This window comes from Pseudorca crassidens, chromosome 18 (genome assembly GCF_039906515.1).
Source record: "Pseudorca crassidens isolate mPseCra1 chromosome 18, mPseCra1.hap1, whole genome shotgun sequence".
In the NCBI taxonomy this organism is placed as follows: domain Eukaryota; kingdom Metazoa; phylum Chordata; class Mammalia; order Artiodactyla; family Delphinidae; genus Pseudorca; species Pseudorca crassidens.
Window position 1 is genome coordinate 67,892,046 of NC_090313.1, and position 22,682 is coordinate 67,914,727.

The following is a 22,682-nucleotide window of genomic DNA, read 5'->3' on the forward strand; positions in this document are numbered from 1 at the left end:
CTCAAGATTAGCTGTCATCTATCAGGTAGCCAAAGATCATAGAAAGAGCATTCAAGGAAAGGAAATAGTATTCACTAAAACAGAGTTGTTAAAATGCAGCAAATAGGTCAATATGGCTGAAGTATAGGATATTGGATTGGATGAATTGTTAGAAGTGAGCACAGAAAAGTAATCTGAGAGCTCAATTAGGAAGAGAAAGGCCATACTAAAGAGCTTGGATGTGATTCTCAGAGGGGAACTCATGTAGATTTCCCTCCTCTGGGTACAGTGTATCATTGATTGTGCTGATGCTACCCGACAAGGTAGGGTTCTTCAGGTGCTTGGAATGGGAATTGTGTGGGGGAAGGGAGTTTTTCACTGTGGTGGGGGCTAGAGGTGAGGCAAGGACTTCTCAGCAGATGAGAACCTCTCTCTACCTCAAGGCTATTAGACTTGTTTTCCAGGGAAATCTTACTCCTTGGTACCACATGGACCATGAGGTCTATCACATGGTTGCTGTAGCCAAATTCATACCAACAAATAAGCTTAACAAAAGGGTCACTGAGGGCAATGCCAGGCCCTGCATCAAGGTGGAGAAGTGAGTGACTCTGTTAAAGTCACAGGAGAGCGTCTAGTCCTCAGTGTTGCCCAGGATGCTCTTCAGGAGCCCTCTGACACCTGCTCCACCACATTTTTGATGTCAAATTTAGCAGCTCTCCCTAGATGGCAGGTCAGATCTAGAACACACTCTTGGCAGTGCCTTTGGTAGCAAGGATGATGCTCTGGACAGCACCATGACCCTCACACCATGGTTTGCCAGAGAGGCCACCATCAGTCTCTGGGTAGCGTTGATGGCATGGACTGTGATGGTGAGTCCTCCGTGACGTGAAATTTTCATGGATAACCTTGGGCAGGAGAGCCACTGTGGTTGGTGGTTCAGATGGCATTACTGACGATCTTGAGAGAGCTGTCAGGTTTCTCATGGTTCACTCCCATTGCATGCACATGGGGAATCAGCCGAAGGGGCAAAGATGAAGACTTACCTTCAAGTAAACCTCAGCCTTCTCAAAGACACAAGGGAACTCCACATCAACATCACCCCATTTGATGCTGGTGGGGATGAGGCCTAAAAGAGATTTTAACTTAGTTTGCATGGCACATAACTAATGTGTTCCATGAAGTTACTCACAGTGATGAGGTGACAGGTGAGGTGGAGCGTTTGCCTAGAGGAGCAGGTGTAGAGTTGGGCTGAGGCACAGGAGTCCAGGGTTATCACTTGGGAAGCATTCTTGCATAGTTCAAGGGCCTAACAGGAAGCTCAAGTTCACATCAGGATAGTCCTGTGGAAACTCTGAGAGCACCAGCCAGGACCAGGTCACCATTCCAACTCTACAGACCTGCAGCCCCTTCTTCTGTCTGGTTCCATTCCTCACCGAACCTGCCCAGCCCCGACCAAAATGTCTGACTTGATACTAACGGGGTTCACTGCCTCCCTCTTTTTTTTTCTTTCTTTTTTTGTAGAGACCTGGGCTGGTTATCTCTGCAAATTCCTGCCATTTAATTCAGTTCCATGCACTAAAAATCCACAAGAGTTTAAGGGAACAGTTGGAAGAACAACTTGCTTGTGCCTTATGCACTTGGAATTGTAGCTATATGCCTTGATCTTTCCTGGTTACTGCTTAGCTGAGAAGAAACAATTCTCGATAGTGACCTGATTATTATTTAGCTAAGTCCAGTGATATTCTTGAGAATTTAAAGGAGCATAAATGATGGAGGTGACAGCCCTCTCTATGGGCTCTCTTACAATATAGAGATCACTTATAATGAAATTCTAACCAGTAGATTATAGTTCCTCCTATAGGGGATGAAGAAATAAAGATTTATGCCTAGGCTTTAACATTTAAACTAGTATGAGTTTCCATACTATCCTTCTGTTTTAAGTTTAAAAAACTTAATATGACATTTTCTTAGTTTTGAAATCAGACTCTGATTCTCAAGGAGCTTTGTTGCAAAAAGATTTATACTTTATATCCTAAATTGGGTGAGAAGTGATGCAGAAAGAAAACATTCCCCCATCTAGTCATTAAAATATTTAATCTTGGGCTTAATCCTTGTAAACAGGTTTCCCAGGACAACACTTAAATGCTACCCGAAGCTTAGATAAAACAAAATATGATTTTGATTAAGTGTAATACATTAACAAAATGTCAGTTTGTGATATTTTTAAATGAGATAGGAAATGCATGATGGCTGATAAATTGCCTCTCATTAAAAGAAAACAAGAGAACTAAGTTTTTTCTAAGTATTTATTTCTGAATTTGTATACGTTTGATATACTTGTCAACTTAAAAAAAAAAAGCACAATGTAAAAGCTGTGAGTCGAGTTTATTCAGTGTCTTACTGAGGACTATAGCCCAGGAGATAGCCTCTCAGATAGCTCGGAGAAATTGCTGCAACAGGTAAGAGGGGAGGTCAGTATATATGTGAGTTTGGCAGAGGGTACAAGCAACCAAGCACACATCCCAGTAGAAGTTTGTTGCTAGTCATGAAGAACAGACACCTTAGTTAATGGTTTTAGGGCACCTTAGATAATGGTTTTAGGGCTTTTCTAAGTATGGGAAGATGCATGAGTTTGGGTTCATAAAACTTTCTCCTGAAAATTTCACACTGTCTAAAGGCCTGTTCTGCCAGTTTTCCCAGAGCATAGAGTGTCTCATTCCTGATGTCCACCCTGAACTCCTTTCAAGGTGTATTAAAGGTCAGCAACTTTAGTGGTTAATGAATCAATCCTTGTAGAGCTGGATGGCTAGAGACATTCTTCAGTTGGCACACTTATCAGCCATACTTATGTTTTCTGATTTATTAAATGGGAAATTTAAGCAGCTTCATAAAATGAAACAAACTATAAACCAATTAAGCTTCACTAATAGGCAAAATTCCCTTTTGCATTTTTCTAATAGCCCTTCTTTGGGTTTCATGGCCATGTGGCTCTACCACTCTCCCCATCCCACCAGTCTTCATTTATTGAAGATTTTGGCACCTGACTCATAGGAGTCGTGACTTCCAGAGCTCTTGCCATAGTTATAGACAGCATTCACATCTGGTGAGCAATCCATCAAACTTCAACTTCACCTCCTTAACTTACAAAACCTGGACTGCCATTCTCCATGAGCAACCCATCCTCAACCTCATTCTCACCAAGAACAGCTTCATTTCTGAAGCTGGAAACCAATACAAAAATAATCTCTGCCCACAGCTCCTTAGTGGTCCAACTTTCACCCACCGTGCCCCACTGAGTTCTTCAGTCTCTCAAGCTCCTCTTCGCCTCATCGTTTCCCTCCCTTCCCTGACTACAAGTCTCTTTCCAACTATTTCCTTCAATGGATCCGCCTTCCAAGTCTTGACCTCAGCTAAACGTAGAATTGGTCTTTTCTGCCCCTATCCCTAGGTACTGAATGTTACGGGTGGAAAACACAGATTGTTGTTACTATATGTTTTTGGTCCCCAAATCTCAGTGAGACCCTCAAAGCAATCCTTTCATGCTTCTCTAGGGAGCAGTCTCTTGCTTTCCTCCCAGGGATTATTCACTTTTCCTTAAGTCCCAAGCTCCCTGCTGCCATCTTCATTCTCAGCGGGTGACATTGCACCATGTTTCACAGTGAAAAGATGAAGCTTTCAGGCATGAACATCTCCACTCTTGTTCCTCAAGGTCCATGTTTTTCCCCACTACACCTCTTGGCTGACACATACAGTAAGATCTCAACTAGATGTAAGGGGATTATGCTAAACTGAAGCAGAACCAGGATCATTATGTCAGGATATTGGCAAACACCATTTAATGGTTACTTTTCTTTGATTTTATAGCAACAAGCCTTTCATCTCACAGATAATGAGAAATAGCCCTGTACTAAGCACAATAAACCCAATATATTATCAAAATATCTTATTTATATTTCATAGGTGCTCATTGAATGAGTGAATTAGATAAATGAATGAATAAATGTGGTAAGCAATGCCTGGAGTGAATTAATAAATGAAGAAGTACAAGAAGTTTAGGAAAAGTTTTCAGCCCAGGAACTTGTAATCTAGTTTGGAAACAGCTGAACAAGATGTTATATAATAAAGTTTTGGACTGTGTGGAATAGAAAATTAGAGATGAGCTAAAATATGAGAAGGTGTTAATTATTTAGGCAGGGTAGTTCAGACAACATGTTTTTGATTTGTTTTCTGTTTTCATTTTTTAAGACAAGAGAGATCACAATGTCCGAGCATTGGACATTCTAGGTTCTCAATATATCTCAGGAAAGAAAGGTGGAATAATTATTCTTCATATTGCTAGAAGATAGAAGTGTTAGACCATGAGATTTAAGGCAATATAGAAAGAAAAAGGGAATCCCTTCTAGGCAGTAGGGCCAAAGGAAAACCATAAATAAAGGCAAAGGGGAAGGGGCAGTGAAAATTGTGTCTAGGGAATGACAAGAAGACCAGTTTAACTGGAACATTAAATGTGATATGTAGGGTGTGTGTGTGTGTGTGTGTGTGTGTGTGTGTGTGTGTGTGTGTGTGTATGTGTGTGTGTGTTTGTGTGTGTGTGTGTGTAGGGTGTGGTGTTTGCAAAAGCTGGGCACAGAAATTTCAACTTAGGGACTAGTATGTTAGAAATTTATTAGTACTATTGGGAGCCATTTTAAAGTAAATCCTATATCAGTACACTCATATTGGAAGAAAATCCCTTTTGCTTATGATTTTATGCCAGGAGCTTGCAAGAATGTCATTTAGTCTTGTTCAATTGTCACTGAAGAGTCAGTGTCTTTAATAATTATTCAACAAACTTGCAGATTGTCTTCCAGATGCAAGCTAATGCTCTAGATGTTTGAGGAGATATAAAGATGTATTTTAAAATCTCATGGTGGAGGAGTGAAGGAATGCATAAGCAGTTTGTAATGAGTGAACACCTGGTTTATGAATATTTCATGCTTATATGTGATCACCACCAGGGGGCGAATTCCCTCCCGCTTGTTAAACTAGCGATCAGAGGGAAGGAAAAAGTGCTTCCACCAGAGCCCATGAAAAGAAAAATCCCTGATCTGTCTTCCAGAGTCACAGAAGGTAGTAAAAGTCTCTCTTTTTGCCAGTGGTAGGTTTAAATAGGTTTCTAACATTAATTGTATTGCCCCATGGAAATAGTGCCATGAATAATGGTTAGGTTTTGCAGGGTGATTCCAAAGACATGTTTAATATTTCATGTAGTTAGAAAAAAACAAGGCCAATATATGTAATAAATATTATTTATATTTTTTATGGAAAAAATTTCCCAAGTACAAACTTTCAGAACTCAATCCATTTACATCAGTGACTGCCTGTTACTTTAAGGCATAATGCTAAATGAATAGAGGTATGTATTCACACTTAATACTTTCCTATCTTCTGAAATGTAGAACTACTTATTAAAGAAACAATAAGGGTTTACCAATACAGTTCAAGACAACCGATTTTCCCTTTTATGAAAGAACAAATGTTCAGCTTTATTTTTGCAGGTGGATAAAAAGAGACCAGCCTCTCCTTTACCACAAGCCCCAAGCATTTGATCACCATTGTCTGGGAATAAATTATGAAAGTTTCAAGTCAGGTTAAAAATGAGCTGTGCTGTGCTTATCAGACAGCTTCAGGCTCTGCAAATAGCCTCTGTGCTGCCAACACAAAGGCACATTTATTGCACATTAATTTTTTCAGCCTGATTTGCTCCAAAGCTATCACAGGTAGAAATTCCTGTCATTAACACTATCCTCAAATGGCAGAGACAGACGCTACAAGCAAGGTCCTTTACTCGTTTTGTAGCAAAACTCTGACATTACAGCCAAATGTGATCAAGGTCCGTGGCCCTCTGTCCCCAAGACCCAGCCTGTTTTAGATTTCAGGATCAGTTTGGTGCCTGCTACTTCCTCTGCTAAAAGGCAGTTGAGGTTATAAGCCACTAATGAGCATTTTGTTCCCAGTTAAGCCAATAGAAGAAACACAGTTCTCAACTAGCAAACATGTAAGACAAAATTTTTCCTTCAGTGTATATTAGTAGGAAGCATTATCCATGCAAAACCCTATTCCTATAAAGGGGGACTAATTTACTACCAAGAATGACTCATCATCCAATTTGGGTTTCTAGATGAGGGATTATAAATTTGAAGGCAGGCAGGACCCTCAAGGGGTCAAATGGCCTCCTGAAGTTATATCAGTGTTGCATTAAAGTTCATTTTTGTGGAAGAGGGACCAGAGTTTCCTCAGATTTTCAGGTTGGTGACTCCAAAAAACTTAACAATCATTGATCTAGATCCCCTGTTTCTCTTCTTTTTGTTTTTCTTATTGATTTTACATCTGATTAAGTGTATTGACCCTAGGATTAGAAACTCAGGAACTGAAAGCCTGATTTTTCTTTTTTTAACCACTTAAGGTTACATGATTGTGGCAAGTTTCTTCATTTCTTTATCACACAGCTTCTTTGCTTGTTCAATGGGGTGACAGCTAATTGCAGCCCACAGAGCAGGCAGATGTTACATGAGATATCGAAGGGGTTCTAAAATCAAGAGTGTGTCAGAATCACCTGGGAGGGCTTATTAAAACAGAGATTACTGGGTCCCACTCTCAAAGTTTCTGATTCAGTAGGTCAAGGATGGGACCTGAGGATTTGCATGTCTAACAGGTTCCAAGTTGATGCTGATGCTGTTGGTCAAAGGACCACAATTTGAGAACCAGAGCTTCCATCCTGAAACACCCATGGAAACCTGGGTCTCGTGGTTTATTTGCCTGTTTCTTTGCCCATCACCTTGCTCACCAGGGTAACTCCTATTGCTTTGTTGTTTGTGTGACCCTTCATCTCAGCATCTAGAATCTAAATTTCCAGCTCAGCCTTTCAAAGCTGGCATGCCTGCTGGGTTCTGTCCGACTCTAGTAGTTAGGAAAGGGTTGGGTTTTCACAATTTTAATGGAACACTGTCTAGTAGGAATATAATGCATGACACATATAAAATTGTAATTTTCTAGTAGCCACATTTAAAAAAAGGAACAGGTAAAACCAATTTTAGCAGTGTTTTTCATTTGATCTAATATATCATCATATGATAGGATATTATCATATTAACAAGTAATCAATGTAAGAAATTATTAATGAGATGTTTTACATATTTTTGGTACTAAGTCTTAGAAATCTGGTGTGTATTGTACATTTCCAGCACATCTCAATTCAGACCAGCCCATTTCAGGGGCTTGTGGCCACTCACTGTGTGGCACAGCTTTAGAGTATTTGTGAGGGGGAGAGAACTGGAGAGTCCTTCGTGTGTTCTCAGAATGAAAAACTTCCCAGAGAGTACTGGGTTCTTTATGCTACAGATTCTTCTGTCACAAGAGCGACACAACCTCTCAAAAGGCCAGGTGTCCTTGTGTGAGAAATTGGAAGGCTTGGGTCTGGGATATTTTTATAGAAAGTCGCACGTTTCACCAGGAAGAAAGAAACATCCTTAGATATATGTTACGGCGCCCCTAAAATATTTGCATTTCCAAAATTAGGCTCTTCTCCCTTGAAAGAGCATGTCCATTGATTCTGGTCTTCCACTCAAGTCCAGGAGTGGTGAATTAGCTGCTTTTAATTCTTCCTGGAAGGGAAGCTGGGAGACCATTTGGAATAGAAACCTCCAGGCAAATTATCACGTGAGTAAATTAGAGTCACCGGCTTCCAATTCAGCTTTCCCCCAGATGGTGATGGCAGCCTGTAGCAGTCAAACCTAGGAAGTCAGTGCCTGCGGTGAGAAAGCCCACCCACCCCAGAGAATTTCCACAGTGGACATGGTTGAGTACTTCACTAATGAAAGTGCTCAGTCGAAATTCACGTTTTCTGTTCAGACAACACTGAAACTCCTTCAGCCAATTATTCTCATTTCTGCTCAAGTGGTCCTTAACCCACAAAACATTACCTCTCTAAACATCTCGGGTTGAAGATCATTTTCATTTTGTCTCTGCACAGCCAAGTTTTTAAGATTCATAACAGAATAGTTGTACTTTCAAAGTTTTTCAGTCTTGCTGTAATCTTTATTTTATAATGTGACTTTCAGATATATAATTCAGGGATGATATTGACTATATTTCAATGTTTTGGATTTGCTATGGAATTACTGAAGTTGTACTGTTAGTTGAGAATAAGACATGACGTGCGATGTGTCTCTGACTAGCACGCTACCCTGAGTACACAGATGGTGATGAATTTGGTGTGGTACCTTTAATAAATGTGCCTAGATAGGAACCTACAACATGGAATATTCATGACTTATTTTCCTGAGTAGCCGAGTCTCACCTACTCTGATCTGCTTTGTTTTCTTGACACTTCAAGCCATCATCCTCACTGCCCATCAGTGCCCTTGTCTTGCCCTTTCACTCCATTACCCCATCCTGTCTCTTCTGAATTCCAGTCTTGCTTCCCTCCTGAATATAATTTTGTCTTTTTCCTTGACCTGCATTCACAGATAACTATTGGGATAAAACTCAATCTAATTCTACCTTGTTTGCTTAATATTATCAATTCTCTTTTGGTAAATTATCTTTAAGCTAATTGTATTTTTCATTGTTTTATTTTCCATTTTGCTTTTTAAGCAGAAAGAAGAGGCAATAACAGTTGCAGGAACTTCCAAAAGTATAATTTATGTTATAAACTAAGATGAGGGTTGGGGGCAATAACTCTTCATGTTAACATCAGCTTTTGAGGATGGGCTGAGAGTCTTTTTAAAATCCCTAAGCCTACCTTCTTACGGTTTAGAAAAAGCCCATGCTTAAATTCTCAGCTTTAACTTCAGGATAGCAGTGAGCCCAGTCCCAATGACAGCTCAGGAGAATTTCCAGAGCATTAATATCACCGTGTAGAATGAATCAGGTACAAAATGAGGAACATTACTCTTTGGTTTTGAACCTATAAAACAACCTGGCTTTCTACAAGTTGTATAAACCGTGCATAATACAGAAGGAGAAAAATGTGGGTGGAAAGTTCTGCCTCGGAAAGGGCTTCTTAGCATAAAAACATAAAATTTAACCCAAGAAAATCCTTAAAAATCATTGACCATGAAACCCACAGAGGAAGGTTCAACCAAGAATCCATAACTGTTATTAGAATTTGAAATATGCCAGATGGGCTTCATAAAGACTAAAAATTGACTAATTTCCACAAAGCAGGACTTCGATTCATTTAGCTTAGTATGTAAGTCTTTGTAATAAAAAATATTTATTTTCCCCTTACTGGATGCCAACCGTGGAGCTGAGTTCTGTATATACAAAGGAGCATAAGACATAGTCCTGAGAGGGAGGAACACAGACACAGGAGCAACCGATGACACTTACAGGGTGATGAGGGCCTTGAGAAGCATAGGAAGGAGCAACAGACTTTACTTGGAGTCAAAGAGTAAGTGACATTTAAGCGAAATTTTGGAAGATAAACAACAGTTCCTCGGGTATACAAAGTAGATGAGCAGTGTTCCAAGCAAAGAGAACAGAGGCACAGAAACACAAAAGAGCTCCTTAAAGAACTGCAGTAGTTTGGAAGTGGCAAGAGTGCAGAGTACATGTGGAGTAGGGTGGAAGCAGAGTAGAAGGGGAGGTTGGAAAGGAACCAGGTCGTGAAGGGCCTTGTTCTTGCAGAGGAATCTAAACTTGATCCCTCAGATAGTGGGATTCACCAATCAGGGGAGGGATACTCCTAGACACATTTTAGCAATGTCACTAAGAGTAGGCTGGATTGGAGAAGAGCAAGACCGAAGGCATGGGAACTAATAGTCCAGGATAGAGATAACAGGGGCATGAATTAAGTAGTAGAAGTGGCAGGAAAGAAAAGAAAATATTAGGAAGGTTTTTAAGAAGTGAACTGACCACTTGGTGATTGATTAGGTGTAGAATATGAGAAAGAAGGAATCGAGAATTGCATTTTCATCTACTTCCTTGATGTAATTCTGCATCCCTGTTTCTTCCAATCCTTTGTTAGTTTATTCAGTTAACATGTATTGAGGGCCTATTATGTGCCAGGTGTCATAGTAAACACTGAAGATACAAATTCTATTATTTGACAAATATTTCATAGACACCTGCTCTCTGTCAGGCATTGTTCTAGACTCTCCGAATCCAGCAGTGGAGGAAACAGACAAGACATGTTGAAATAAGCAGAAAATCCAAACAAACAAAAAACAAATAGAGGAATAAAAGGTTTCTCTTTATTAACTTGACGGGGAGCAAGGAAGACAACCTCTAAAGCAGCTGCTTCAAAGTGATGGAGAAAAGGAGTCAGTCTGAGAGTAGGTAATGGAAATTCTGGCAACAGAAACCAGAGCAGTTTCAAGAATTCTGGGCTTCAACTTTTAGCAAAACAGAGTATTGGTGATATGAGTAGTCACAAGCAAGAACAAAAGGACCCCAGCAGTTTCCCTGGGAAAGGTGCAAGGGGTTATTTCTTGAGGACTCAACATTAGAGCCAGGTAGGATGGAAAATTATGAGACCAGGGAAATTGAAGACAGTTCAGAAAAATAATGGGCTTTCAAATTCTTGCCCTCCTGCAGTTTACCTCTAGTGGAGAAATAGGTGATAAACAAAATAAGTTAGTAAATTATATAATATATTAGAAAGTGATAGATGTTATGGAGAGAAATATAAAGCAGGGAATGGGAACAGGGAAAGTGGTGTTTGTGTGTGTGTGTGTGTGTGTGTGTGTGTGTGTGTTCACAGACAAATGTGTGCTTTTAAGTGGGATGGCCAGGGAAGGACCCACTGAGGCAGTGACAGATGCAAATAAGAAGGAGGGCCAGTCTGCAAAGAGTTCAGTGTCCTGGTGGAGTCAGACCGGTACAATACCACGTGAGACGTTCTGAGCTGGAGGAATGCATGGTGGTGTGGCAGCTCATGCATTGGGTACCTAACCCAGCCAGGCAGCAGGGAGTGGTCAAGGAAAGCATCTCCAATGAGGTGCCACTTTAGCTATAACCTGAAAGTTGAGTTAGAGTAAGTCGAGTAAGATTGATACAGTGGGTTTTGTTCCAGGAAGAAGGACCATCGTACGCCAAGGCATCAAGTTATGATAGTTTGGAAATTTCAGAGAACTTCCAGTAGCTTAGAGCTACTGAGAGCAGGTGTGCATGGAGGGGTCACAGTGACAAGAAAGGAAGGGCTGGATCATGGATGGACTTGAACATCACAAAAAGGGATCTGGATTTCAAACTGAAGGCCATATGTGTGTGCATGTGCGTATTGTGTGCCCATTCACGCATGAATGCCTGTGTGTGCGTGTGTGACTGCAAGATTTTAAGTACTAAAAGGATTTTAAGCAAACGAATATTGGATTGGTTTTTAGAAAGATTCGGCCCATAGTCATGTTATAGATGGATTACAGGAGACTAGGGAGTAATAGAATCCTATACTAGAGTTAAGGAGACCAGTTTAAAGCTCATTAGTAAATTCAGGCAAGACAGGAGGAAGGCTCGAAGAAGTCAGAGGCAGTGGTAATTGAAAGGCGGTAGCAGGCAAATTCAGGAGCTATTTAGATGGTCTCTGTTGATGGCGCAGACTCTCAGGCCTTCAACTCCATTTCCCCATCCATTCCCTTCATTGCTGGTGGCCAGGAGCCCAAACAGACTCTTTCACTTCGAAACCTCAGCCCAGATGAATTGATCCATCCATCTTTGATGTTACTCGAGCAGCTTCTCTGGAGCCAGTGCCTCCTGTAGTTTATGGTGTAACTCATTCCACAGAGCCGTGCTAGGCATCATGCAGGTGGGTATGAAAGTGAGTGAAACAGTACTACTCATCCTGTGCAGGTCGAGTGAGAGGAGATGGACTGACAGACTCCAGAAAGTGCTTTATGGCAAGAGCATAAGGGACTGAGTAACGGAAAGCAGGTGCTCAATAAATATTTGGAATATGAAGAAGAGAGGCCCAGCTCTGTCTGGGGGAGCTAGAGGAGATTTCACTGAAAGACATTTAAATTGGGTCTTGAGGGAGGAATATGCCGTTTCCAGGGAGCACAGGGCCAGCATTCAACAAAGACAGACTGGTAATGGCAATGGAGACAAGCATAGTCAGCTGTGAAATTCTTTTTCTGTTTTGAAATCTCGCTTAGGTCCACAGCTACACTCTGTTACCTAAATTCAGCCTTCTGATGAGGCAGGAAGGAAATGATTTCATTCTGAAGGCAGAGACATAAATAATCACAGAAAACCAAAAATATGACGCTATTTATTTCTGGTTTTTCTGTTAATGTATCATTAACATTTAGAATAAAAATCCAGGGGGAAGCTAATTCTAATATTTGAAATGATTGAAGAAACAGACTGAGGAGAGTCTACGAAAGGCCTGGATCTTCTGTAAGCATCTGAGGAAGGAAGATGTTTAACTTTAAAGTTAAACCAAGAGTCCAGAGTTCCATTTCTTTCCACATCAGTTGTGTCTCACCTCGATGGGTCGAAAGTATTAAACAGACACTAAATGAGGTCATGGAAAGACTTTCAGGCAACATGAATACATGAATTTAGGAGTTGGGGTTGACCGAAACTTAAAGTTCCACAGCCATAAACTCCCCCATCATTTCTTCTCATTAGCTTTTTATCACCTTTAAAATAGAGCACGGATTCCAAACCAACTGCACATAAATGAGAAAACAGTGAAACTTGCCAGAGGCAAACATTACATTTTGGTTAACACTGAATGAAGTTACAGAAGTTTCTCTGACTCAGCCAGTTATAGATTTGCATTTGCTAAAGATGTAACGTGACAATTGGGTTTGTAGTAAGAATGTTAGTAACTGGTTCTCCAGCTGCTGACATTCAACCAGAAATAAAGTTCTGTGGCCTCAGAGCTAAAGGACAGGTACACACTATAGAATCAAGAACTCAGCAAGTGTTTACATCTACTACTTGCCTTGCCCTTCCCTAGGTTATATAGGAAACACAGAAAGAAATTTAAGACATATTTCCAAACGGGCCCTCCAAACAAAGCACAATCAAGTACCCTCCCCCTCCCAAATATTACCTAGTTTTGACTTGTCTGCCTCTGGCAGAAAACGTGCTCAACAGGGACTGGAAGAGTTGGACAACCCTGTGGAAGGCGTAGAGTTTAACTTGGCCCTGGAGGGATCTAGGAGGAGTTGGGAGGGGGTTGGAGGGGGGAGGAAGACATATCAACTGGTAGGGGAGTGGAGATAGGACAGGCTAGGCATTAGGGCCCTGCAGAAAGGAGATGGTTCTGTCCATGAGGAGGGGGCCTGGGAGGGCAGGAGTATAAATAAGTAGCAGTGGAGCCAAATTCTGAGGATCTTAAAAGCTGCACAAAGGAATTAAAGACTTGATGTGGAAGGCAGTAGGAGCCATTGTAGGTTCTTGAGCAGGGCTTCGAAATGGTAAATAATGTGTATGTTTGGAAGATTCCTCTGGCAGTGTGGTACAGACTGGATCAGACACGGGAGAAAACAGTCTGGAAATTGTAGTAGTTTTCCAAGTTATTGTAATTATTCAGTTCTGGCTGACCATGTAGGGACAATGGGAATAGAAGGAAAAGAAATTCTTTTATCATCCCTTATTATCCAAATATTGGGTGGGGGTGGGGGTGGGGCTGGGAGAAAATTGGTGTTTGATTAGGAATCTGGGAAAATAGCTAAACAAGTTTATTCACTGAACAATTGGGGACGATGTCATGATTCTCCAGTGTTCCCTAACCTGTAGGAACAGTCACTTCATTTGAAAATGACTGGCTTTGCATTCCTGTCAGTGGAATCCTGGACAGGGAACAAAGTGGTATTTCAGCTGGAATATAGAAGCCAGTATCTGCGGAAATGCAGACTTTCCAAGTCAGAGAAGAAAACTCAGATCCAGAGGGAAATGTGATGGCTGGCATTTCTGTGACAGAGAGCTGTGTAGTGCAGAATCTGCTCTTATCTGGGGGCCAGGGTTACCCAGTTGCCTTGGATGGCACTTGGAGGACACAAATGGAAAAGGTAAACCCTCCTAAGGGATTTCTGAATTCTCTACAGAATTTATATTTCTTAAATATACAGAATTTATATTTCTTTGTTCTCAGTCACAGGATTCTTTTATTTTCAAAAGAGTTTCTTAACAATCTCTCTCTTTTCTTCCTGTGGTCTCTATCCTCATCCTTTGTATTAACACCAAGTTAGAAAAGCAGATTTCCACATTTCATTCTTATTTTTATGCATTCATCTTTATTTATCCATGAATACATCCTGCATTATAGCAACATGAGAATCTTCATCGTATTTGAAAATAACTTAATTTCTACAATGCTCAATAATCAGTTTCCTCTTTCAGACATAACATTTAAACCATCAATAGAGAAAGGCTTCTGCTATTCATGGTGAAAAATCAAGAGAAGGCTGTTTTAGCATTGTCTACTGCAAAACCATTGTTGATGACCAAAGTTCAATTTAGTTTACTAGACTTATTATTTTTTTAAATAGCATTTTCTAACTATGAAATTAAGGAACACTGATGAGATGAGCTATGTTTTGATAACGCCCTAAATATAATTTCATTCATTTAATCCACAAATATTTGAGTGTCTCTTCAGTTTTAGCAACATTCTTAGTGCTAGTGATTCCAGTTTCAAAGGAAGAGATGACCCTCCTCTTGACCAGGGCTGATCTCAACCATCTGTACTCTGCATCTCATTTCCTCCCATCCTCTCTGGGATCTTTTAAGTATTAATTATTTAAATTGTTCATTCATTCATTCAACAAACATTTCTGAAATGCTATACACAGCCCTTTGCTAGGTCTGGAAGTGAAGGGGTGAAAAGACAAACCTGGGCCTGCCATGTTAGATGGATCTTACCATCCAGGGAGAGAAGAGTGTCCCCTTTCTGGTCCATCTTCTGCCTCTCCACTCCATCAGACTCCTTCTCAGCCTATAACACAGCCAAGCTCTTTCAAACTGAAAGTCAAAGTTGATGCAGCCCTCTTGGACACCTGCTTCTGCTCTGCAGTTTATATTCCATGATACTGTGTTCTCCCGCTCCTTGCATTTCACACTGGAAATCCTATGAAGTAGGTATCATTTACTGCTCTAAAAGGTTGAGTAGATTATTAGATCTAGGGTTAAAACCTAGTCTGATTCCAGGAGTTGTTTTACTCATAATTAATTCAATACATTTCCTCCCACTAGATTATTACAAAACAAAAGGGATTTTTACCACAATTTAAAAAAAGAAACAGGGCTTCGCTGGTGGCGCAGTTGTTGAGAGTCCGCCTGCCGATGCAGGGGACACGGGTTTGTGCCCCGGTCCGGGAAGATCCCACATGCCGCGGAGCGGCTAGGCCGGTGAGCCCTGGCCGCTGAGCCTGCGTGTCCGGAGCCTGTGCTCCACAACGGGAGAGGCCACAACAGTGAGGGGCCCGCGTACCGCAAAAAAAAAAAAAAAAAGAAAAGAAAAGGGGAAAAATCTACCACAGAATAATAATTCCAAACAAAAGGAATAAATGTAAGTTTATATACTTCAACCATTAATTGGCTTGTATTTAACAACTCCACTTTGAGAATAAACTCATTATATTAGCTAGGTATGTGTTTTATATAGTTCATTTTAAGGTATAAATCAGAAAGCTATATCATTGAGCTAAAAATTCTAATGGTTATTGACTGAAATGATTTTATGGCCGAGTTGAAGGTATAGTTCACTTTTTACAAAGAGATCAGACCTCATTTCTAACAGTTTTCTGTCTAAAATTGAGTCATACTCCCTTATAAAGTATTGAGGATTTTACTCTCTGCACTGGAATAGATATAAAACTACATCTTGAGAAAAATCTTGGCTGTGTTTTTCAGTGTTCCTCCAACCTACTCCTCAAACAGAAGCCCATCTCCACACTGAGATGAACTTAAGTTTGTTTCTTTCACAGGACCAAAGCACAGGGGTATGTCTTTAAACTGCAAATGAAATGACTATGTTCATACTTACCAAGAGCACTCAAATGTATGGTTATCAAAAGAAGACTTCACTATGCATTTATTGTTCTACCCAGAATTACTTTCTGAGTAACTCATACAACCACATATATTTATACCCTGGCATAATTTCTTTGGTTCTCCCATAGAATTACCTTTATGAAAGCCATTGCTACTATTACTCTAAAGATTGAGGATTGGTGAAAAATCTTTAAAAAAAAAAAAAAAGGTTATCAAATTTGTAGGCATATGTTTGTTCATAATACTCCTTTACTATCCTTTGAATGTCCATGGGATCATTAGAAGGATAATAGGGATCAGGAGGGATGGCTCCTCTTTCATTTTTAATGTTAGTAATTTGTGTCTTCTGTCTATTTTTTTAAGTTAGCCTGCCTAGAGGTGTATCAGTTTTATTTTATTTTATGTGTGTTTTAACCCCAAAGTTCAGTCGTTAGCCTCTTCTCTTCTGGATTTGTACAGAACACCTAGGGAATCTCATTCATGTCTTCAGCCTGGCATTCCTGTCAACTCCAGACCCGTATTTCCAGCTGTCTAAAGGACCTCGTCAACAGAGACATCAAAATTGGGACCTCCAAATTCATTATGTCCAACCTTGCAGACCTCCTTCCCACCTTTCTATTTCTTATCCCACTGGATGATATCATCACCACTCAGTTACGTGGGCCTGCCTCCTTCTCCAGCTCCTACAGCTCTTATCACGTTGCTTTGCAGCAAGTTACCACCAGGATAATCTTAGGGAACAGATCTCTCTGAGCCTCTCTTTCTTCTCTGACAGAGCTAATGATTGCAACCACATGGAGTCATCGTGAGGATGAAGAGAAATTATATATAACATCTTACATCGTGCCTGTCCTGCAGCAGACACTTAGCTTGTGTTTGTTTCTTCCTTTTCCTTTTTCCTTCCCCTCCTCCCCCCCTCCACCAGACCGTGAGCTACCTGAAGACAGGGTCTGCATCCATGAGGAGTAATTATTTAGTGAATCACAGAACCTATATAGCAGGGACCTAAAATATGCAGACCTTCTAAATCTGTATTTAAAAATCTTTGAGGCTACCAATCTTTCAGCTTTCTGTATTCCTACTGTCGGGAAGTGCAAAGAGGTACAAATTTAGGATAAACTCTGTACAGTGATTGCAGTAAATATTAAGGGTTTTACATAGGGTGTATTTTCACATGTATTGGGAACAGACCACCTATAAAACCTACAGTAATGCATTCAGAACACAACCTGTAGCCCACATTTCTAAAATCCATCAAAGTTCTCAATCTGCACGTTGTATGAACCAGAGGCTTTCTTGTCCTTGCTTTTAATGGAGTCTTTTGTTTTCATCAAATTTGCATTTCATTGGATGCCAAGGTATAGATTATTTTTGGTAAAATAGCATCTTTATCCTGCGAGAAAGAAATCAGAGTAGCACACTTCCTTCATGAGGAATTCTTTGTTGTAGTTTAGCAGTCACTATGACAACGTGGCCAAGCGTGGCTGAATTGCCATCTAACCCTGAAAAAAAATTATGATTCTAGCTATGTGCAGCTTATAAGCAGATATTTTCTAATTATACAGAGATCTGTTCAGTGTTTTTCTAACTTGATTGTTGTGTGGTATGTAGTGGTTAATTGTGTTTGCTTGAGCAAAAAAGTCTACTTGTTTAAGAAGGCAGATTGTAAGCTGCTGAGTCACAGAGCTTCCTTTGGCAAAGAGAAAGTGGACTCAAAAGAGAATCAGTGAAGCTGGGGGCACACAGTCCATAGGGAGGGCGTAGGATGGAGTGTGAATATTCTCCTCTGGCCTCTAGAAGCTGAAAGGAACAGGTCCAAAGCCTTGGGCAGCCTGCAGATTGGGAAGTGCAAACACTGGAAGAGGCTACTCTGAGCTTTAAGCAGTTAAATGAGTTGGGAAAACCATTTAAACTAAGATTTTTTTTCCTGTTTTCACTCGTTTTATGAGGTATTGTGTAGCTTATAAACAAATATTTTTAAATGAATTTTATTTTGTTTGTTACTCTAAATGAATTCTGTATGGAATTACTAATGAGCCTGAGGGAAATTTAATTCTGTGTTTCATAGATGACACTCAATCATTTGTGGGCTCTTTATGGAGGGAACCTCATGTGCTGGGCCTTGGGCTGTGAGGATAACTTGCAAGCTTAGAGTATCATGTGCCCGGGAGACAGATGAATCAACACAGTGATGTGTACTGTGTATTTACCAACAGGGAGCGGTATGAAACCCATAAGAAATACCTGACCTGGCCTGGGAGGGTCACAGAAGACCCACAGAGGAACTGACATCTAAGTGATAAGCTAAAGGATGTGTATGATCTAGCCAGGCCTTAGGGAAGGGGAGAGGTATTAGTGTTCACAGGCAAAGGAAGCTGCTTGTGCAAAGGTGGGAGGGGAGTGGGGGGTTAAGGGGGTATTGCAGGTCCTTCCTTACCTTTTGGGGTGGGTGGAGCATGTGCGCAGGACTGACTGCAAAGAGGAGAAGAGAAGGCTGGGGGAGCTGTAAGAAATAAAGAACAGAGGGGCATTGCCTGAAGGCTTTACAACCAACCACTGGAGAGATTTTATCTTTATTTTAATGGAAAGCTGCTGAAGGATGGTAAATGATGGATCAGATCTGAATTTTCTTAACATTACTTTAGCTGCAGATTGGAGAAGAGATTGGAGGAGAATGACTGTGGAAGCTGGAATTAATTAATTAAATCAATCAATTAATTAAGGATTGGAGCTAAGTGGCTTGCAATAGAACAATGGTACTGGGGAGAAGTGAGTGAATTCAGGAGATCTTTGGAGATCTGATGGTCAGGCTTTTGAGACTGTTTGAATGTGGATGAGGCAGTAGGAGGAACCAAGCACGGAAGATCTCAGGGGGAGCGGTTGTGGGGCAGGGAGCGGGAAGATGAGGACATCAGGGCTGGATGTGCTGAGTTCGGGCCCCGAGGTAGCTGGACTGTAGGTTGACTGAGAGTCGTAAGCATGTAAACAGAAGTGACTCCATGGGAGTGGATGTGATTATGGATGAAAAGAAAAGATGACCAATGACAAATATCTGAGGAACACTAACATTTAAATGAAGAGTCCAGAAAAAAGATGCAGAGAAAGCGATTGGAAAACAGTGGCCAGAGGAATGCCGGGGGAGTGTGGGTTTGTAAAGCAAGGAGAAGAGAGAGTTTTCAGGAGGGGATGTTCAACAGTGTGTCAGACTCTGCAGGGAGTCCACATAGCAGGGGGGAAGGATAGAGATGTGTCCACTGAATTTAATGACAAAAAAGTTGTTGGTGACCTTCAAAGAGCACAGCAATTTTAGTAAAAGGTGTGTGTCTGTGTGTATGTGTGTCTGTGTGTGTGTGTTTTCAGAAACCAGACTGCAGCAGGTTGATGAGTGAATGGAAGCAGAGGAGGTGGAGACAGATCTTTTGCATAGTCTAGATGACATGAGGAGGAGAGAGGGTGAAGGCTGAGGTCCCCTTGCTGCTTTGGACCATTTCATGGGCTCACTCAAGTGCCCTCCTAAGAACCACTCTTTATAAACTAGATAATTTCCCTCCATAACTGCTCTGCCTGTTCCTAGCAACCTTGGTTTCCAGAGCCATGTTCCCAGGGTCTTGACATCTTTCCTATTTTCTCTCTCCCCACAACTTAAGTTAGGACCAGGGAGGCCCATCCAGAGAATAAGAGACCGTATCATAAGGAGAAAAACAACCTTTAAAAACGCTACTCTTCATACATGATGACATTCCTTTGCTAAATTATTGTGTAAAATTTGATATGCTGAACATGGCATTAATGTAGGAAGAAAGAGTAGTATCAAGGTTAGAGTGAACTGTTTCTACACATATTTTAGTTATATTTTGGAACAGAGGTAGTACCAAGAGTAAGAAAAAGCCATTCCACCACCAAAACAAAGCTGATCATTCTAAATGTTTTTTGTGAAGTTGATTATCAAGTAGTGAGCTCTGTCACAAAAGATGGGACCATGCATATTGATGTCATAAATCAATTTCCTCCTTCAGTAAGTTCTCATGGCAGTGTAATTGAAAATCAGGTCCTATGGAGAAACCTTCATAGACTGGAGTATAAATGTCTCTAGAACATTGGCTTTGCTGGGATCACAGTCAAGACATTTTTAAGTGGCCCAGGGTGCAGAAGAACAAGCCAGCTGGTGTTGTGGATTCTGAGCACAGGGCAGACAACTCCCTGAATGAGAGGCTGCTTGTTCCTGGGAAGAGTTGAGGAAGCCAATGGAATCGCTGGAGAAGAGGAACCTTTGGGGTTAATGAAGGACAGTATCAGAAGGAAGGGGGAGGGAGGATGTAGCCAAATACACTATTCTCACAAGTTGGAGGGAACCCAAACCAGGAGGCAGTAAAATCTCTAGAGGGGAAAAAGAAGTCAGGCAGAACTGTGGATTCCATTTAGCCTTATAAACAGTGTAGGATAAATTGTCTGCAGGATCACTGAAGCAAAGAGTACAAATAAGCTTGAAAGACTCTGATATTTATATGGAACAGCTGATTGAGAGCTGCCCTAGGACAGACAGCAAGAGAGGTTTAAAGTCTCAAAGATGCCAGATTTACTGAACCGAATAAGATGCTTTTCCCTGTTCAGCAATTTATTGGGTTCTTTGGGTTATTACTACTTTCCTCATGTCCTCATGAACATTTTCATGACATATGGTATGCCCTGCCTTATCAAACTCCTTCTCAATTAAAAAACTCAGTGATCCAAGCTGTGGTTACATATCTCTCAGCCTGATTTCTTTCCACTGGCTTTTCTAAGCAAAAGAGTATTTTCTAGAGCTTCCAGGATGAAATTGACACGTGGAAAGATTCTTAGCCTCGGATTCAAGTCGTTGCCACTGATTTTTTGGATGGTGCCCGTGAAATCACTGTGATCAGTTCTCCTCATGGGATTCAGGGTTCTCATGCTGCCCTTCCTCTGGGAGTAGAGGGAATTTGTTCCTGCATGGTTGGTCTGTCTTTCACTTCCTCATGCATTCTGCAAACATCACTAAGCCATCGTATGGCTGGTAAAAAAAGACTTTAAATTTGCAAAGCACTTTCATATGTATTATGACTCCAAGTTTCAAAAAGCTCAGGAAGCATATGGTCATGTCATTCCCCTGCTTATGAGGGCTCCACAGCAAGCCCCCAGCCACAGGATAATGCCCCAACCTCCTGTGGCAGACAAGGCCTGATGGTTTACATCCTGGCTGGCGGGGACCATCTCCCACCACACCCTGTAAGAGCCCTAACTAGCCGTTTTGTCATCCTGGGGTCCAGCAGGAAGCTCACCCTCAGATCCTCAGAGATGGAGGTGTACGTAGGAAGGTGGCGAGGAGGATGGCCTCTTTGTGCATGGCCGCTTGTCCTTGATCTTGGATTTCAGGTTCCCTCTCTCCACCCTGTAAGAGTGCTGCAACGGGTATTGAGCTACAGGCTTAGAGATGCCACGCAGACACGAGGACCCCAGGAATTAAGATGCTGCACCGGGAGCGGATGGCCTAGACACTTTGGAAGCCGGTCCAGTGCTGATCTGCCTTCCTGTCTATGTGTTATATGCTAACGGCATGGAGCGCTGTATGATTCCTCACACATACTAAGCCCTCTTGACCGCCACGGCTTTGAACTTGCTGTTGCTGCAGAAATGCCGTCTTCAGCGCCCATATACATGGCAAAGAGCTGGCTCAGGCATCCTCAACTTGGAACAGGCTTCTTCCTCTGTGTGTTTGCTGTACCTTATACTTACTTCCAGTAGAGCTAATTTTACGTCTTTGTAAATTCTAATAGCAGTTTGTTCCCACCTCTAAGCATTTAGCTGAGACTGGGTTGGCATGACACAAAAGTGTGCATTCGTGTCTATGAAGTGAAAAAAATCACCAAGACATTTGGAAATGGATAGCAAAAGCAAATGGTTAATATAATTTTTAACTTTGCAACCAGTTGTTTTCATATGTTTATCCTTTGTGTGAATAAGCAGAGCATATAGACCCAATCAATAGATGGAAGACAGAGGAAGAAGAGGTCAATTTGATGTGTGAGGAATTATTACTTTTTTGTTCCTTTTTTTTCCCCAGGTAAATCTGTGAAACCTCTGTTTTGATTTGTGGTCTTTTTGTTGGCCGACTTTGAGTGATTGAAATAATAGAGATTCAATAATTATCTTTACACTGTAATCCTCAGATGATCATGCTTTGGGATATAATTTCATTTTGGGGAAAGAGAGCCCAAAAAGATGATCTTTGCAGCTCAAATAGCATCATCTCAGAAAGGCCTCTCTTTCCACCTGGTCTAAACTTCCAGTTACACTCAATTCTTTCTATTTCCTTTTCCTACTTTATTTTTTCTCCTATGCACTTAAATTATCTGATCTACAATGTGTTTTACTTATTTATCATGCTATTGTCTGTTTCCTCCACTAGAATACAAACTTCTCGAAGGGCTTTGGTCTGTTTTGCTTACTGTTGAACCCTAAGAACAAAGAAAAATCCTGGCATATAGTAGGTGAGCAATAAATATTTGCTGAAGGAATGAACATCTCTTCTTTTCATTAGGAATGAGTCTGCCCCAAGGAGGGGCTCTCTGTGTGCCTTGTATATGTGTTCTCTGCTCCCAGCTGCTGTGGAGCTGAGACGTCTTTGTGTCCATGTTCTGGAAGTAGGGCCCTTGCTTAGTGCTCCTGGCTCCAACTTGGGCACGTGTGTGAGAAGGGAGGCT

At 41.1% G+C, this 22,682-nt stretch overlaps 1 pseudogene; it reads right to left on the minus strand.

Annotated features, from left to right (window-relative positions):
• Positions 1-290: 290 nt before the first annotated feature.
• LOC137211074 (glyceraldehyde-3-phosphate dehydrogenase-like) lies at positions 291-975 on the minus strand (annotated as a pseudogene).
• Between the last annotated feature and the right edge of the window lie 21,707 nt (positions 976-22,682).